Here is an 18,378-nt window from a genome sequence, read left to right as displayed (position 1 = left end):
GCGTGTGTTGTTGAAGCGCTGGATGTACTTCTGCAGGGTCTCCCTGGGTTGTTGCTTGATGCGGCGCATGTTGCTCACGGCGGGTGGCCGGTCGCGAGTACCTTGGAAGTTGGCGATGAAGCGGGTGCGCATCTCGTCCCAGGAGGAGATCGTGCCTGGAGCCAGGTTCAGGAGCCAGGTGCGGGCCCTGTCCTTGAGCGCCATGGGAAACCAGTTCGCCATGACCTTCTCGTCTCCGTTGGCAGCTTCGATGCCCAGCTCGTAGAGCTGGAGGAACTCCGCAGGGTCAGCCGTGCCGTCGTAATGAGGAGGCAGGTCTGGCTTGAACTTGCTGGGCCATGCGACGCTGCGTAGCTCGGTGGTGAAGGAACGACAGCCTGCTGTGGCCACGGGAGGCCTTGGGTGATGGAGAGGGTCTTGCTTGTCCCCACGCGCTGCAGCTGGGAGCAGCGCGGGGTCTTGATGTGCTGGAGCAGGAGCATGGTCGCGACGTGCTGGAGCAGGGAGCGCCCAGGTAGCTTCTTGCGGGCGAGGGACTTCTTGGCAGCTCTTCTCTTGCCACGCTGGCACCTGACGGAGCGGGTTCTACCCAGGGCCACGCGCCTTGGAGCCATGGCGCCTTCTTGAGGAGGAGGCGGCCGGGGCCCCGCCGGAGCCTCGTCTCCCGCGCAGGGCGGGGTGCGGTGCAGCGGAACGAACGGCGTAGGAGATCCCCCTACGGCACGGACGAGCTCGGTGACGCGGTCGAGCCATTCTTCGTAGACGTCGTCGACGGGATGGTAGCGCAGGAGCTCGTTTGCCGCAATGAGCGCAGCTCGAGCCTCCATGGGTGCGCGGAGCGTGCGGGACGAAGAACCGGCTGGGGTGAGCGAGGGAGTAGCGGTGCGGCCGTCTTGCCGCACGGACGGATGCTGAGACGATGCTTGCTGCTCATCCCCCACCGGGCCGGTGGCGGCGTTGACGGCAGGTGACGGGGAACGGTGAGGACACCCGCCGACAGGAGCCGTCTGGGCGACGCAGGAAGCGAGAGCGCCCCGGCGCTCGGCGCGGGCCCGACAAGCGTCAGACATGGGCGCGATGGTCGGAGGAGAACGGGGTGGTGGAAGATGAATTCCGGCGCACCCCTACCTGGCGCGCCAAATGTCGGATTTCAGGTTCCGGCAGACCCTTGAGGTTCGAACACTGGGGTGCGCGCGAGGATTTTGCCTCCTACCTACCTACACCCCTCCGCCTCGCTAAGATCTAAGCTATGGAAAGAACAACACAAGAGACACAGGGTTTATACTGGTTCAGGCCACCGTTGTGGTGTAATACCCTACTCCAGTGTGTGGCGTGGTGGATTGCCTCTTGGGCTGATGCTGATAAACAATACAAGGAAGAACAACCTCGCGAGGGTTTGTTCTTGGCTGGGGCGATGAACTGCTGGGAGGAGTTCAGTCACCCTTCTCTCTCTCTCTTCCTGATTGTTGATTCCCCCCAACCTCTCTCTCTCTCTACCTCTACCCTGTGGGTGGCTGGTCCTATTTATAGAGGCCCTGGTCCTCTTCCCAAATATCGAGCGGGAAGGGAGCCAACAATGGCGGGCTAATTTGAAGGGGGACAGCTACCAGTTATCCTGACAAAAGTAGTCTTCGCCTGCACAAAGCTCTGGTGGTGACGCCGTATTGGGCTCCACAATGACCTCCGTCTTGCAGTCCTCCTGGTCTTGGTCTTGTTGCACCGAAATGGCAACCTTTGCCTGATGCCTCGGTACTCCACGGCTGTGCTTGCTTCCTTTGCACCAAAGAGGAAAGGAGGACATTGCGCGGGCTGGCGCCCGCCTGGCGCCTTTGGTCGTCATGGCTTGCGTAACGGGCACCTCGTGAGGTACCCCGCCTTGATCTCTCCGCCTCCTCGCGAGCCAGCCTGATGAGGCCGTGCCTGAGGAAGCTCCGTGTCTTCCGCCCCGCGAGGCTTGGCCGCTCGCGAGGGTCTTGGGTCCGTGTTGATGAAGATGGGCCGTGCTGGGCCCCCCTTTGAGCCACGCTGCAGGCCGCAGGCAGGCAAGTCTAGGGACCCTCGTTCCCAGAACGCCGACAGGCTCTGCTGTCAAGTTCATCAAGGGCCTCGTGAGCCGCTTTGGGGTCCCCAACTACATCATCACAGATAACGGCTCATAGTTTACTAGTAACCTCTTTAAAACCTATTGTGCTGACCTTGGAACGCAGATCTGCTAAGCTTCGGTGGCCCACCCCAGGAGCAATGGTCAGGCTGAGCACGCCAATGCTGAGGTCCTGAGGGGCCTCAAGACGAGGACCTTCAAGAAGAAGCTGGAGGCTTGCGGCAAGGGCTGGCACGACGAGCTCCAGTCCTTGCTGTGGTCCATCCGCACCACCGCTACCAAGCCAACGGGCGATACTCCATTCTTCCTCGTCTACGGAGATGAAGCAGTCCTCCATCACGAGGTCAAGCATCGCTCCGCGCGGGTTCTGGCATTCGATGAAACGCAGCAGGACGCCATGCGGGGGATTGACCTCGTGCTGGGGGAGGAACATCGTCGCGAAGCTGCATTAAGGGCGGAAAGGTACCAGCAAGCGATGTGGCGTTACCACTATCGCAACGTTTGCTCCAGGACGCTCGAGACGGGTGACTTGGTCTTGTGGCGGGTCCTCTCCAGGGAAGGGTTGCACAAGCTTTCACCCATGTGGGAGGGCCCGTTCAGGGTCATCCACATCTCCAGGCCTGGTGCCGTGCGCCTGGAGACGCAAGAAGGGACACCTATCCAAAACGCCTGGAACATCCAGCACCTCCGGAAGTTCTACCCATGAAGCAAGGCCCAGAGCCTGTGAAGCAAGGCCCAGAGCGTGTGAAGAAAGGCCCAGAGCCTGTGAAGAAGGCCCGGTGCCTGTGAAGAATCGCCGCCCGTGACACTCTCACGCAATAATGAGTTGGGGCTGTACATGCCCCGGAGTCTCAGGAGTGCCGGCCTCAGGCTCTGGGGCTCCCTCCCACGCCTAGTGGACATCACTTAGCTCCGCACTGGTGAGAAGACTTGAAGACTAGATTAGGTGCCGGACGCGGCTTTTCATTTGCTTTCTGCAGTTGGTTCGCTTATCCTTAATCAAAGTTTGCCTTTGGCATTCCTTGCTGATTTGGTTCCTTCGCCTTTTACCGTGTTTTTTAGCTTTGGTTTGCTCATGACCTCTCTCTCTCGCATACCTCGCGAGGGGGCTAGGCAGGTGCCCTCGCGAGCATTTTTCTTCTCTCAGCCTTCTCGTGAGTCACCCTCGTTCGAGCCTGAAAGCGGCACATCTTTCCTAATCCGTGCCCCACAGGTACCGCGATACAAAGCCCAAGTCAAGGTTGGGGCGAATGGCAAACCCTCTAGTGCACCCGCTGACAAGTTTTGCAGTTTCTGAGCAAATACAAACATCTCATGAAGGAAAGGGCATCCCAAACACGCCAAGTTAAGTTATCTTCACGCAAAATAACAACACGACATGGGAATAACACGCAAGTTGCATTAACCAAGAACCACAGTTCAATACACGCCCCTATAGGCCCATATTGGTTTCATCTTCTGATGCAGGAATAAAGGAAAAAGCTAAACAAAGCGGCATTTCAGCAATCCGCGGAGGCAGGCCCTTGGCGATGCCCGACGCCTAGCCAGACCCCTCCTCGCGCTTCACGGAGGCGTGGCAACGAGATGACCCGCTGCCTACTTCGAACCGGGCGTGGCGGCTGGTCGTAGCCATTGCTGCTAGAGCTGTCACCGGAGGAAGAGCCGCCGTAGCTGAAAGAGACGCGGTCGCCGCAGAGGGCGGGCTTGTCCTCATCCTCGTCGCGACTGTCACCAAGGCCGAGCACCTCCTCACCGTCGTTTGTCTCGGGGCAGCACCCGGCGTGGCGACCATCTTCCCCGAACACCTCACATAGAGGGTTGATTCACCGTCATAATTGAAGTGGAGCGTGCACCGCCTGCCCAGGCCGCGCGCGCAGGCGAACGTCTGCCAGTCGCGGGCCAGGGCAATTTTGCCCGCGGCGGAAGTCTCGACCGCAACCCAGGAGGCCCTACTGTAGCAACCATCCGCCTACAACCAGAGTCCGCAAAGACCAGGGGTCGGCAGTTCATCGACAAGGAAGCGTGGAAGCTGGAGCCAGTTGCCGGCCGGGTTCTCCGACCAGACAATGAACTCCGGTGACATCTCTGCTGAATGAAAGCGAGGGCGGGGAGGCCGCGCCACCATCGCGCGCCTCCCCTCGTCAGCTGGGCCACCATGGTTGGGACGGTCCCCTTCGCGTGTCGCGGCGCCACCTCGACGGTGGGCCGCAGCGGGGGTCACAGCGTGCTTGCGCGGACGGCCGCGACCGCGCTTGTGTGCCGGGGAACCGGGGCCCTCGCGAGGGGCCTTCCCCTTCTCGGCGGCAGTGAACTTCCTTTGTGGCGCCATCGGAGGCACTACAAGCAACGAAGCAAAGAAGAAGCAAGCAAGCGAGGAAGAGATGAGCGACGGGGGCTTCGCCCCCCCCCCCCTCTCCATTTATAGCGGAATAAGGCCAACCAGCACCTCCGACGATCACACGTAATGATGGTTTCCCTTGCATGTCGCAAGGACTTGTCAAGTCGTGCAGTCGCCGAGGCAGCATGGGGAAGCGAGACGCCCACGTCCAATCAACCGCCATGCATCAACCAAGGCCGCAGGCTTTGGGGGCCTACGGTGCTCCGAACTTGACCCTTGGCTTCGCCGCGAAGCCAAGCCCGCGCGCACCTTCGGCCCGGGGGTACTGTCGGTGTTCTAGGAACGGGGATCTCCAGACTTGCCTGCCTGTAGCCCGCGGGAGGGCGGAGCCAGCAGGCCGTACGTCCCATCTTCAGCAACAAGGCAACCAAGACCCTGGCGAGCGGCCAAGCCTCACGAGGCGGACGACGTCAAGACCTCCTCAGGAGTGGCCTGGTCAGGCAGGCTCACGAGGAGCGGAGATATCAAGGCGAACCTCACGAGGCTCTCGTGACGTGAGCCATGACGATCGACACCAGGCGGGCGCCAACACGCGCAGCGTCCTTGTTTCCTCTTTGGTGCAAGGGAGACAAGCGCAGCCGCGGAGTACCGAGGCCTCAGGCAAAGGTTGCCATTTCGGTGCAACAAGACCAAGACCAGGAGGACCGCGAGAAGGAGGTCATCGTGGAGCCCAAGACGGCGTCACCACCAGAGCGTTTCACAGGTGAAGACCGCTTTCGTTAGGATAGCTTGTACTAGTTGTCCCCCTTCAAATTTGCCCGCCATTGTTGGCTCCCTTCCTGCTCGATATTTGGGAAGAGGACCAGGGTCTCTATAAATAGGACTAGCCACCACCATGGGAGGACGGACCAAGAGGAGATCGAATCCTGGCACTACAAGCTCATACGCGCAACAACACCTCAACCTCAGGAGGCAGTTCTTCCCTTGTACTGTTCATCATCAGCCCAAGGGGCAATCCACCACCACACTGGAGTATGGTATTACACCACAACGGTGGCCCGAACCAGTATAAACCCCATGTCTTTCTGTTTTGTGAGTTCGTCGAGTTCTTCCGCAAGATCTTAGCAAGCTAGAGCGTAGATTGGTAGAAGGGAAAGACTTCACGCGCACCCCACACTACAAAAAAAGACACATCCATCACATTTTGGGTCGAACGAATTTTTTTTCTGTCATACATATGACACTTCTATGACGATAATTGTGACAAAACCCGGTATCATCATAGATGTGGTGGGCTCCTACTTCTATGACAAAAAATCATGACAGAAAATGGGCTTTTCGTCCTAGCCGGGCCGGAGACGCAGCTGCATGACATTCTTTGGGCCATCCATGACGGAAAAAACTATGGTAGAAGCGAGGGTGAGGAAAATTTCGGGGAGTTCCCGGTTACAGTGGGAGGTTGGGGGCCGAGCAATGCGCGCTTCTCTCATACACGTACGCGCGTGTGTGCGAGGCGTTGGCTCTAACTGAACCCGAGCAAGGCGTTGGGCTCTAACTGAACCCGAGCAATTGCACTACAGGCTACGCGTTACTGAACCCGAGCGATCGATCTGTTAGGACCCCGACTCAATGCCACATCGATCTAGCATGTAACACCTCATATCACTTTGCGGCCTCACGCACGGTATTCCCACGGGTGTCGCCTTACCTTAGCCCGGGACCGTTTGCGCCTTTTGGCACACGTATATGACGGTGTCGCTAGCATCCATATGATAAGGAGCCCGGGCTGACATGGCTAGTCGTAAACCCAAAGTGGCACAGACTTACAGGAACAGGCATCCATGACCCAGCATCGAACGTGTCGGTCATCAGCGAGTGAATCTAGGCTGTAGCACTGGGCTAGCAGGACTCCGGTGAACCGGGCTGTAGCAGGCAAACAGGACTCCGGTATTCATCGCGTGACATTTCCCCGAAGGGACAGACACAGGAACGAAGAAGGACACATGCCGGCCAGCCTAAGTGTTCTGGAGCAGTAGCAAGCTACCATGGCTCGGTGGAAACACTAGGAGACATTTCCCGGTAAGAGAGGCTACTAAAGATAAACAACTAGATGGTCAGATCCCACACATACCAAGCATTTCAATAACATACACACAATATGCTCGATATGTGCAAATACAACATGGCACCACAACATGACTCTACGACTCAAGTAAATATTCAATAGGCTCCGGGGAGCGAGACATTACAAACATGGGTCTCATGACCCAACAATCAGAGCATACAAGTCAAAGCACAAGCGGAAGCTATCATGTCTGAGTACAGACATCTATAAATGAAAAAGGCTGAGAAGCCTGACTATCTATCAGATCCTGCCGAGGGCACAAGATCGTAGCTGAGGTAACAAGCTAAACGTCGAAGTCCACGCGGAACTACTAGTGAGACCGAAGTCTCTCTGCAAAAACATAAAATAGGCAAACGTGAGTACAAATGTACCCAGCAAGACTTACATCAGAACTAACTACATATGCATCATTATCAACAAAGGGGATGGTGGGGTTTAACTGCAGCAAGCCAGCTTTGACACGGTGGCTATCCTGAACTACGACTGCAAATAACTCTTTTGAGGTGGCGCACACGAGTCCACATATTCACCATATCAATACACCTCTATGGATCCGCTCCCGTCTCCCTACGAGAACGCCATCCATAGCACTCACGCTTATCTTGCGCATTTTAGAGTATCCACTTTCACTTGTCTATGAACTGATATAAGCAACCCAGAAGTCCTTTTCCGCGGACACGGCTATTCGAATAGATGATGTTAACCCTGCAGGGGTGTACTTCTTCACACACGCTCTCACCACTTACCGCCGTTTGCACGACATGTACTCGGCAACCTTCAAGCGGAAGCCCAACGTGGGTGTCGGCCACGGCCTACCTAAACACTCGAGTCTCTAGTCCAGGTTTATCGCCTATTCGGGTTCCATCCATGAGGAGATCCGGCCGGAGTTTCGCTCACAGCCCCAAACGATGTGAACAGGGTTCCCGAGACACCAAACGGGCGCCCGGTACACCGTGCCACGTGCCTACCGCATCACAGCCCACCCCTACGGTCAGCGCTGCGCACGGCCTCCAGCATACTACAAACACCAGAAACTACTTGCAACTCCTGGACAGAGGACAAGGGTGATCAAGAAACCGAGAGGGTCCATTGGTTTCGGGCCCAATGCGTGGTAGTAGCTGAATCATGGACCACAAACACAGAACTCAGTTCCTGAGGACGGCTGCAATGAGACAACCCACCATGTACTCCTACATGGCCTCTCACCGCTACACTTACCAAATCGTGTTCACACGCTTAGCTCACACACCGTAGGACATGTTCACACACCTCTGATTCATCCCGGATGAATCAGACCTGACTCAACTCTAAGCAGTAGCAGGCATGACAATCAAGCATGAATGAGTAGGCACATCAGGGCTCAAACAACTCCTACTCATGCTAGTGGGTTTCATCTATTTACTGTGGCAATGACAGGTCATGCATAGGATAAAGGGGTTCAGCTACCGCAGCAAGTAACAGATGAATCGATGTTGTCCTAATGCAGTAAAATAGAGCAGGGGCAAGAGAGTGGGATTTTATCGGAATGAACAAGGGGGTTTTGCTTGCCTGGCACTTCTGAAGATAACATTGAGTCTTCATCAGTGTCAACGATCACATCATCGGTATCACGTCTATCGAGAGGGGACAAATACCGGCAACACAGAAGGGAACACAATCAATGCAATGCACAATATGATGCATGATCATGACATGGCAAAATGAATGTGTTTTGAGCTAATGCAACTAAAACCAGATTAAATGAAGTTGGTTTGAATCCAAGATTCAAATTCAAACTCCATATGTGGATATTTAAATGCCCTTTATATGATTTGTGCTAAACAGCAGCTATAAGTTGTTCTAGCATGCATGAAAATGGTACAGATAGATTCCTTGAATTTTTCTGATAATTTTTCATATATAATTTATTTCATTTGGAGTTACGGTTAATTTTCTATGATTTTTAGAAGTTATAGGCATTTTCTGGAATTTCAGAATTAAATTAAATCCAGAAAACCTATTACTACGTCAGCATGACTTCATAGTGACGTCAGCAGGTCAACGGGCGCCGTCCAGGTCAAACTGACCTGTGGGCCCTGCATGTCAGTGTCAGCAGGGGGGTAATTAAATTAAAATAAACTAAACTAATTAACAGGGGGCTGGCCCCACCTGTCATCGACCCAGGGGGGGTCAAACCTGGGTCAACTCGCCGGAGTTGACCCGCGGCTCGTCGCCGGCGGAGCCAGAGACGGCGGAGGGGTGCGGTTTTCCTCCTCCGGCGACCAAATGGCCGGCGGAGGGCGTCTACGTGACGCAGGCACTCGTCCGCGTCGAGTAGTGGCAGCGGCTGGGCCTAAGATGGCCGGAGTCGTCACCGGCATCGACCGTGGCGGTCGCCGGAGCTCGGGCGAGCTCGGGGTCGACGCTACGGTGGCCGGGGAGGCTCGTGCGAGGCACCTACGTGCTCTAGGCAGCGCGGGGAGGAAGCTGAGCACGACAGCCGGGCCACTAGGTGGCCGGAGGCACGTCGGCGGTGATCATAGGCGGCGGCGGGTTTCGGTCATCAAGGGGGCGACGGCTACGGCAATCAAACGAAGAGGGAAAGAGGGGGAAACGGTGGTGGAGCTCACAGGGGTTGCGACGGTGGCCTCGGGGAGCTCGGGGAGGCGTCGGAGGCGGCGAATCGACAGCGGCGGTCCTCGGTGGCCGAGGAGGGGGAAAACGTCGGGACGGCTCTTCGGGGCTTCTCCGGTCGCGTGAGCCGACGGGGAGGTCGAGGGAGGCACTACGGAGCTCAGGAGCGCGTCGGGGAGGAGAAGGGGTGGCGGTGGCCACGAGGAAGCTTGTCGGTGGCGGCGGCTCCGTTCGGTCCGGGCGAGAGAGAGGGAACAGAGGAGAGATGGGGACGAGGGAGTGAGCGGGAGGGTTCCAGGGGTCGAGGCGGCGCCGAGGAGAAGGCGCGAGGCGTCGTGGTGGCCTCAGGCGAAGCAGACGAGCAGGGTGGTGGCGTGGCGAGCTCGGGCGCGTGCGCCGAGTCCCTCCTCTGCCTACTGGCGCGAGGAGGAAGGCGACAGGGAGGAGGAGGTGGGCTGGGCCGCACAGTGCTGGACCAGCACAGGAGCTGGGCCGGCTCTGGTGGGCTGCACGGGTAAGGCCAGGTAGGCTTTCTGCTCTGTTTTATCTAATTCTGTTCTGTTTTTCTTTTATTTAATTCTTTTGCCACTGTTTTGAATTAAAAATAATTCAAACAATGCCAAAAACTCCTCTGAATATTTTATATTACTAGATGGATTTTTTCCCAAAAGCTTATAAAATATTTCAGGGGTATTTGAAATTATATTCTAATTATATGAATATAATTCAAATTCAAATAGCTAATGAATTAAATCCAAAGTCCCAAAAATAATTCCTTAAAAATGTTCAATATTTTGGTTGGGACCAGAACCCTTACCAAAAATTATCAAACATTTAAGAAGAGCATTTTGGAGCAATGAATGAGATTTCTAGGGTTTTTGCCCCTCTTTTATTTAAGTTTTTGAGGCTTCCAAAATTCCTCAATTCAAGTTTCAGAAATATAGACATGATGCACACATGGAAGCAAGCACAGGACAGGCCAGAACTAGGGATGTGACAACTCACCCCCACTAAACAAGAATCTCGTGTCGAGATTCAAGCGTAGGGTAAGGTGAAGGGTAACGCAGACTAGTATAATCTTCACGATCCAGGGTGCACTTCAGTTGAATGTTGATTCATTCACCATCATTGTCTTGAAGTCTTGCCTTGAGAACTCCAACTATCATGACAACGAGAGGAAAGGAAAGACCCTAGAGAATTGTTCTTCTCGAAGGTCGAACAACTCAGGATTAACCCACGGAATGAGACATAACAACATCTCTCGAGCTGAGACACGAAGCACACCTCTAGAGGGATGGAGTGGAACAGATGACGAGGGTTCACTAGGTAGACAACAATTCCACACCTAAGAGGTGGTGAACGGTTGTCAAGTAGCAAGGAGTTGAGTTGCTATGATACCATAACGAGACAACTTAGGGATGGTGACTCGTAGATATATCCCATTAAGTGGCAAAAAGAATTACCTTTGATTCAGAGATCATTGAAACTCTTTAAACCAGCCTAAGGCAATTCTCGAGCGATCGTTTGGAGGGGGTCGGTAGAATGGCATACTCGGACTTGGATGATGTGTATTACCTTGTTGAAGACAACGCAATGAATGAATTTGCTTATCACCGGAAATGGAAGAGACCCATGGTAGAATGGCACATTGGCGGTGCAAGCTGGGAACAAAATGCAAATGCTGGGAATGATTCTGGTAACTGGGGAAGAACCCAACAATAGAGAGTGAATTCACTGTTTGAAAAGATCATAGCATTGCCGAGGGAACTGAGAGCAAACCCAGCTAGAGCCGATGATAACACGTAGCGCTTGTACATGCTCTCAAGAACTTGAGCATTTCCACAATCATCAAGGTTTTATCAGCATCCGTGTCAAGGATCCTGGCAACACATCTTGCTACCATGATGGCTAATGATGGATGATGCAGATGCAAAGGAAGATAACACCTTCTCAGATTTCACCTTAGCGAGGCCAAGGAAACAAAATCTGGATGGTCGACCGAGAGACATTTAGCACTCCGCTTCTAATGTTCTCCTTGATGTGCTAGCGTATCCCATTCATTGAAATGGTTTGATATCTAGAACATCAAGTAAAGGTCGGACTTCAGGAACACAAAAATCCATAAGGAACAACTAGGGAATAGATCCTACGAAATCCTTATGGGGAGGTGGCCAACTTCTTCTATCAAGATACTACAATAATAGGTCTTCCGGCTGGGTGTGTTGGCCACGACATCCACTTTACTGGTTATCGAGGGACCAATATTATAGTTCTTGGGAAATGTTCCAACCATCATATCTGCCTGAGATTCAGAACTGGTTGGTGTCAGAATATTCCAGACTCATCGAGTCTAGGAAGAAAAATGAAAGTTTGCAACATAATCAACGAGATGACGTTGCGAGATTCTCGGGAAATGAACTACGATAGCAAGCTCCAAAACATGAGCTGGTTCTGCTACAAACATGTGAACACGTTGTCCCAGACAAGCATGCCCTCATGGTAGTCTTACAATAAAACACTACCGAGTTCAGGAGGGGGAACCATCAACGAGGGTATCGAAGTCTTGTGCATTACCATGGATTAACACTTAACTCATGTTCTCGAACAAATCAGTCAGTGGCTTGGGGTGCTACGGAGCACATATAGAATGGAGGTTGCAAGTCTCCGAACCAGAGAATACTTTCGCACGTATGCATGACTGATTTGGGATGATTCCAAAGGAAACAACATTGACTTTCTCGAATCCACGGCGGCAACTTGCATCAGATGCACATGAATTAAAGGAAGTCACTACCTTCATCAAACAAATACTTCATGAGCTAGCATGAAGAAAATGCTTTCAAAAGTTTCCAACACTAGCTTAATGTTCAACAACATCATGGAGGAGATAAGGATGTTGCCAATGGGCTCAACAACAATTCATCTAGGTTTCCTTTTAAAAGGAATTCCATAGTTAAGTGAACACGGTGATAGCATTGGTCAGACCAAAGATGTAATGGTGTATGCTCGAGGGATCAACCACGAATAAGACAACATTACGAGCATCGTTGGTACTGATTTGATTTGACGATAGCCCACACTCAAATCAAAGGATTGATAAGACAATAGGTCCAGCAACTGATCACAAGGACCAATCGATGAAGATATCATCTTTCTTCAGCACACCCTACACAAGAATATCCCTTTGGAACGAACTAAGTCAGGCAAGCTTTTATCTTCCAACTCTCCAAGTTGTTGTCTAGCTTAACCAACTAGCTCAGGGATATCTAACACCGATTTTTGGGGAGAAGGTGGTTCACAAGAACCCAACTTGATCACGAGATCAACATAGCGGTCAGGCGACAACCTGGTGATACTTCCGAGAAGAAATTTGGAATATCATGAACCACCGGTATGTTACTAAGCTCGAGAACAATCTTACTTTTCAGGGCAAGACGATATGATCAAATAAGCAAGGATTGGCACTATCCCAACTCACTGATCGGAGAGTGCACCAGAAATAAGGACTAGGTAGCACAATCAACCTTAGGGTGACGATTCAATAATCAACACGCTAAGAATGAGGTTATCGTCCATTTAACTACCAAGCAATGGAGTTGCTAGCAGTATTGATTTCACACGCCATGATTCATTTGTCGGCATTCCGGTTACAATAACACGGAACCCAAGAAATTATCAATGATGATCACAAGTATTACTGCGTCAAGAATTCATAAGATGGTGTGCAATTCCCATGATATTCCTGATATAAAGATGGTAATACTTCAAGGTAGAACAGACCAGAAGCTGGATTGGCATTTTGATCTGCGGAATACAATTGCTTTGACCCAATCCTAGATATGGATGAGATTCTGGAGTTTGTTTCTCCTATTCATTCTGAAATAGAATGGCTTGGCGGACCACAAGGGTAATAGGCATCGACGAACGAATGCACGCATACTCTTGACTATCAATTGATAGGCGAGGGTCGGAAACAACTAAGATGGGACAACTCAAAAGAACATATGATTTTCTGAGTTGTGGATGCATGGATTAGCATGTCGAACGAAGTTCAACATATTTCTTCCGGATAACCCATGCAGAAAGGTAGAACTGGCAGAGCCACAATATATAATGGAGAACTCATCAAGAATAATCTTGTTGTGATATTTCAGTTCAACGAGGAACTTCTGCCATAAGTAGTTCATGGTATTTGGAAGAAGAAGATACCACGGACTTCAAGGACTATCGCAAAGGTTACTAATATCCTAAAGGCGCTAGCAATTACTATCAACATGAAGTAGGTAGAGTGAATCTCGGGTTCAAGAACCCAGGAACAGAATACCTATTACTAAGTAGCATCACGGGATGCTTTCGAGAATGATGGCCAGAATCATCACACTGGGAACACAAATCATGGCTAAATTACTAGATGATCCCCTAAGACACCTAGGGTCATAATAATATCTCCAACATATATGTCAAGGTAACGAAGTACCTCAACTCACTGATTAGTGTGGTTAATCTGGCCCATGGGAACATTGAAACGGGAAGAAAGGATTTGCAATTGCATCAGACTACTTAGAAACCTGGGATGACTCGGACAGCATAACGGTTGTAAATGCTCAGAAAAGATTTGAGACATTCACAAAAATGGTGGCATAACCACTCAGAAGCACAATATCAAGGTTTCGAGATCAACAATTAACATACGGAAGTAGTAGGAACTGAACTGAGACTTAAATCCAACAATCTTATAAGTCCACTGATTAGTAACACGTGATCCTAATAGAAAGAAGAGATAGCCTAGTTCTTAATCCCCGTAGAAGAGAAGATGATGACTCAGATCAGAAGGCCATGAGATATAAGGAGTAAAAAGAGCCTTACGTTCCATCCCACAATCAATTCCCTTACATAACTAAAGAATATCTAGACTCAACTTCGACCAGTTTGGCTTGGTAATCCTACAGGCAGTCAAGCTCTGATACCAATGCTGTCAGGACCCCGACTCAATGCCACATCGATCTAGCATGTAACACCTCATATCACTTTGCGGCCTCACGCACGGTATTCCCACGGGTGTCGCCTTACCTTAGCCCGAGACCGTTTGCGCCTTTTGGCACACGTATATGACGGTGTCGCTAGCATCCATATGATAAGGAGCCCGGGCTGACATGGCTAGTCGTAAACCCAAAGTGGCACAGACTTACAGGAACAGGCATCCATGACCCAGCATCGAACGTGTCGGTCATCAGCGAGTGAATCTAGGCTGTAGCACTGGGCTAGCAGGACTCTGGTGAACCGGGCTGTAGCAGGCAAACAGGACTCCGGTATTCATCGCGTGACATTTCCCCGAAGGGACAGACACAGGAACGAAGAAGGACACATGCCGGCCAGCCTAAGTGTTTCGGAGCAGTAGCAAGCTACCATGGCTCGGTGGAAACACTAGGGGACATTTCCCGGTAAGAGAGGCTACTAAAGATAAACAACTAGATGGTCAGATCCCACACATACCAAGCCTTTCAATAACATACACACAATATGCTCGATATGTGCAAATACAACATGGCACCACAACATGACTCTACGACTCAAGTAAATATTCAATAGGCTCCGGGGAGCGAGACATTACAAACATGGGTCTCATGACCCAACAATCAGAGCATACAAGTCAAAGCACAAGCGGAAGCTATCATGTCTGAGTACAGACATCTATAAATGAAAAAGGCTGAGAAGCCTGACTATCTATCAGATCCTGCCGAGGGCACAAGATCGTAGCTGAGGTAACAAGCTAAACGTCGAAGTCCACGCGGAACTACTAGTGAGACCGAAGTCTCTCTGCAAAAACATAAAATAGGCAAACGTGAGTACAAATGTACCCAGCAAGACTTACATCAGAACTAACTACATATGCATCATTATCAACAAAGGGGATGGTGGGGTTTAACTGCAGCAAGCCAGCTTTGACTCGGTGGCTATCCTGAACTACGACTGCAAATAACTCTTTTGAGGTGGCGCACACGAGTCCACATATTCACCATATCAATACACCACTATGGATCCGCTCCCGTCTCCCTACGAGAACGCCATCCATAGCACTCACGCTTATCTTGCGCCTTTTATGGTATCCACTTTCACTTGTCTATGAACTGATATAAGCAACCCAGAAGTCCTTTTCCGCAGACACGGCTATTCAAATAGATGATGTTAACCCTGCAGGGGTGTACTTCTTCACACACGCTCTCACCACTTACCGACGTTTACACGACATGTACTCGGCAACCTTCAAGCGGAAGCCCAACGTGGGTGTCGGCCACGGCCTACCTAAACACTCGAGTCTCTAGTCCAGGTTTATCGCCTATTCGGGTTCCATCCATGAGGAGATCCGGCCGGAGTTTCGCTCACAGCCCCAAACGATGTGAACAGGGTTCCCGAGACACCAAACGGGCGCCCGGTACACCGTGCCACGTGCCTACCGCATCACAGCCCACCCCTACGGTCAGCGCTGCGCACGGCCTCCAGCATACTACAAACACCAGAAACTACTTGCAACTCCTGGACAGAGGACAAGGGTGATCAAGAAGCCGAGAGGGTCCATCGGTTTCGGGCCCAATGCGTGGTAGTAGCTGAATCATGGATCACAAACACAGAACTCAGTTCCTGAGGACGGCTGCAATGAGACAACCCACCATGTACTCCTACATGGCCTCTCACCGCTACCTTTACCAAATCGTGTTCACACGCTTAGCTCACACACCGTAGGACATGTTCACACACCTCTGATTCATCCCGGATGAATCAGACCTGACTCAACTCTAAGCAGTAGCAGGCATGACAATCAAGCATGAATGAGTAGGCACTTCAGGGCTCAAACAACTCCTACTCATGCTAGTGGGTTTCATCTATTTACTGTGGCAATGACAGGTCATGCAGAGGATAAAGGGGTTCAGCTACCGCAGCAAGTAACAGATGAATCGATGTTGTCCTAATGCAGTAAAAGAGAGCAGGGGCGAGAGAGTGGGATTTTATCGGAATGAACAAGGGGGTTTTGCTTGCCTGGCACTTCTGAAGATAACATTGAGTCTTCATCAGTGTCAACGATCACATCATCGGTATCACGTCTATCGAGAGGGGACAAATACCGGCAACACAGAAGGGAACACAATCAATGCAATGCACAATATGATGCATGATCATGACATGGCAAAATGAATGTGTTTTGAGCTAATGCAACTAAAACCAGATTAAATGAAGTTGGTTTGAATCCAAGATTCAAATTCAAACTCCATATGTGGATATTTAAATGCCCTTTATATGATTTGTGCTAAACAGCAGCTATAAGTTGTTCTAGCATGCATGAAAATGGTACAGATGGATTCCTTGAATTTTTCTGATAATTTTTCATATATAATTTATTTCATTTGGAGTTATGGTTAATTTTCTATGATTTTTAGAAGTTATAGGCATTTTCTGGAATTTTGGAATTAAATTAAATCCAGAAAACCTATTACTACGTCAGCATGACTTCATAGTGACGTCAGCAGGTTAACGGGCGCCGTCCAGGTCAAACTGACCTGTGGGCCCTGCATGTCAGTGTCAGCAGGGGGGTAATTAAATTAAAATAAACTAAACTAATTAACAGGGGGGCTGGCCCCACCTGTCATCGACCTAGGGGGGGTCAAACCTGGGTCAACTCGCCGGAGTTGACCCGCGGCTCATCGCCGGCGGAGCCAGTGACGGCGGAGGGGTGCGGTTTTCCTCCTCCGGCAACCAAATGGCCGGCGGAGGGCGTCTACGTGACGCAGGCACTCGTCCGCGTCGAGTAGTGGCAGCGGCTGGGCCTAAGATGGACGGAGTCGTCACCGGCATCGACCGTGGCGGTCGCCGGAGCTCGGGCGAGCTCGGGGTCGACGCTACGGTGGCCGGGGAGGCTCGTGCAAGGCACCTACGTGCTCTAGGCAGCGCGGGGAGGAAGCTGAGCACGACAGCCGGGCCACTAGGTGGCCGGAGGCACGTCGGCGGCGATCACAGGCGGCGGCGGGTTTCGGTCATCAAGGGGGCGACGGCTACGGCAATCAAACGAAGAGGGAAAGAGGGGGAAACGGTGGCGGAGCTCACAGGGGTTGCGACGGTGGCCTCGGGGAGCTCGGGGAGGCGTCGGAGGCGGCGAATCGACAGCGGCGGTCCTCGGTGGCCGAGGAGGGGGAAAACGTCGGGACGGCGCTTCGGGGCTTCTCCGGTCGCGTGAGCCGACGGGGAGGTCGAGGGAGGCACTACGGAGCTCAGGAGCGCGTCGGGGAGGAGAAGGGGTGGCGGTGGCCGCGAGGAAGCTTGTCGGTGGCGGCGGCTCCGTTCGGTCCGGGCGAGAGAGAGGGAACAGAGGAGAGATGGAGACGAGGGAGTGAGCGGGAGGGTTCCAGGGGTCGAGGCGGCGCCGAGGAGAAGGCGCGAGGCGTCGTGGTGGCCTCAGGCGAAGCAGACGAGCAGGGTGGTGGCGTGGCGAGCTCGGGCGCGTGCGCCGAGTCCCTCCTCTGCCTACTGGCGCGAGGAGGAAGGCGACAGGGAGGAGGAGGTGGGCTGGGCCGCACAGTGCTGGACCAGCACAGGAGCTGGGCCGGCTCTGGTGGGCTGCACGGGTAAGGCGAGGTAGGCTTTTTGCTCTGTTTTATTTAATTCTATTCTGTTTTTCTTTTATTTAATTCTTTTGCCACTGTTTTGAATTAAAAATAATTCAAACAATGCCAAAAACTCCTCTGAATATTTTATATTGCTAGATGGAGTTTTTCCCAAAAGCTTATAAAATATTTTAGGGGTATTTGAAATTATATTCTAATTATATGAATATAATTCAAATTCAAATAGCTAATGAATTAAATCCAAAGTCCCAAAAATAATTCCTTAAAAATGTTCAATATTTTGGTTGGGACCAGAACCCTTACCAAAAATTATCAAACATTTAAGAAGAGCATTTTGGAGCAATGAATGAGATTTCTAGGGTTTTTGCCCCTCTTTTATTTAAGTTTTTGAGGCTTCCAAAATTCCTCAGTTCAAGTTTCAGAAATATAGACATGATGCACACATGGAAGCAAGCACAGGACAGGCCAGAACTAGGGATGTGACACGATCGATGGCTGTTAACTGAACCCGATCGAGCGATTCCTTCGCTGCTGCTGCTAACTGAAACCGATCGATGCTGCCTCTGGATGAACAGTAAGCGTTGCG

This window comes from Triticum dicoccoides, chromosome 7A, assembly GCF_002162155.2.
Source record: "Triticum dicoccoides isolate Atlit2015 ecotype Zavitan chromosome 7A, WEW_v2.0, whole genome shotgun sequence".
NCBI classification, from domain to species: Eukaryota; Viridiplantae; Streptophyta; class Magnoliopsida; order Poales; family Poaceae; genus Triticum; species Triticum dicoccoides.
The sequence above is the reverse complement of the archived record's forward strand: the minus strand, read 5'-3'. Positions refer to the sequence as shown.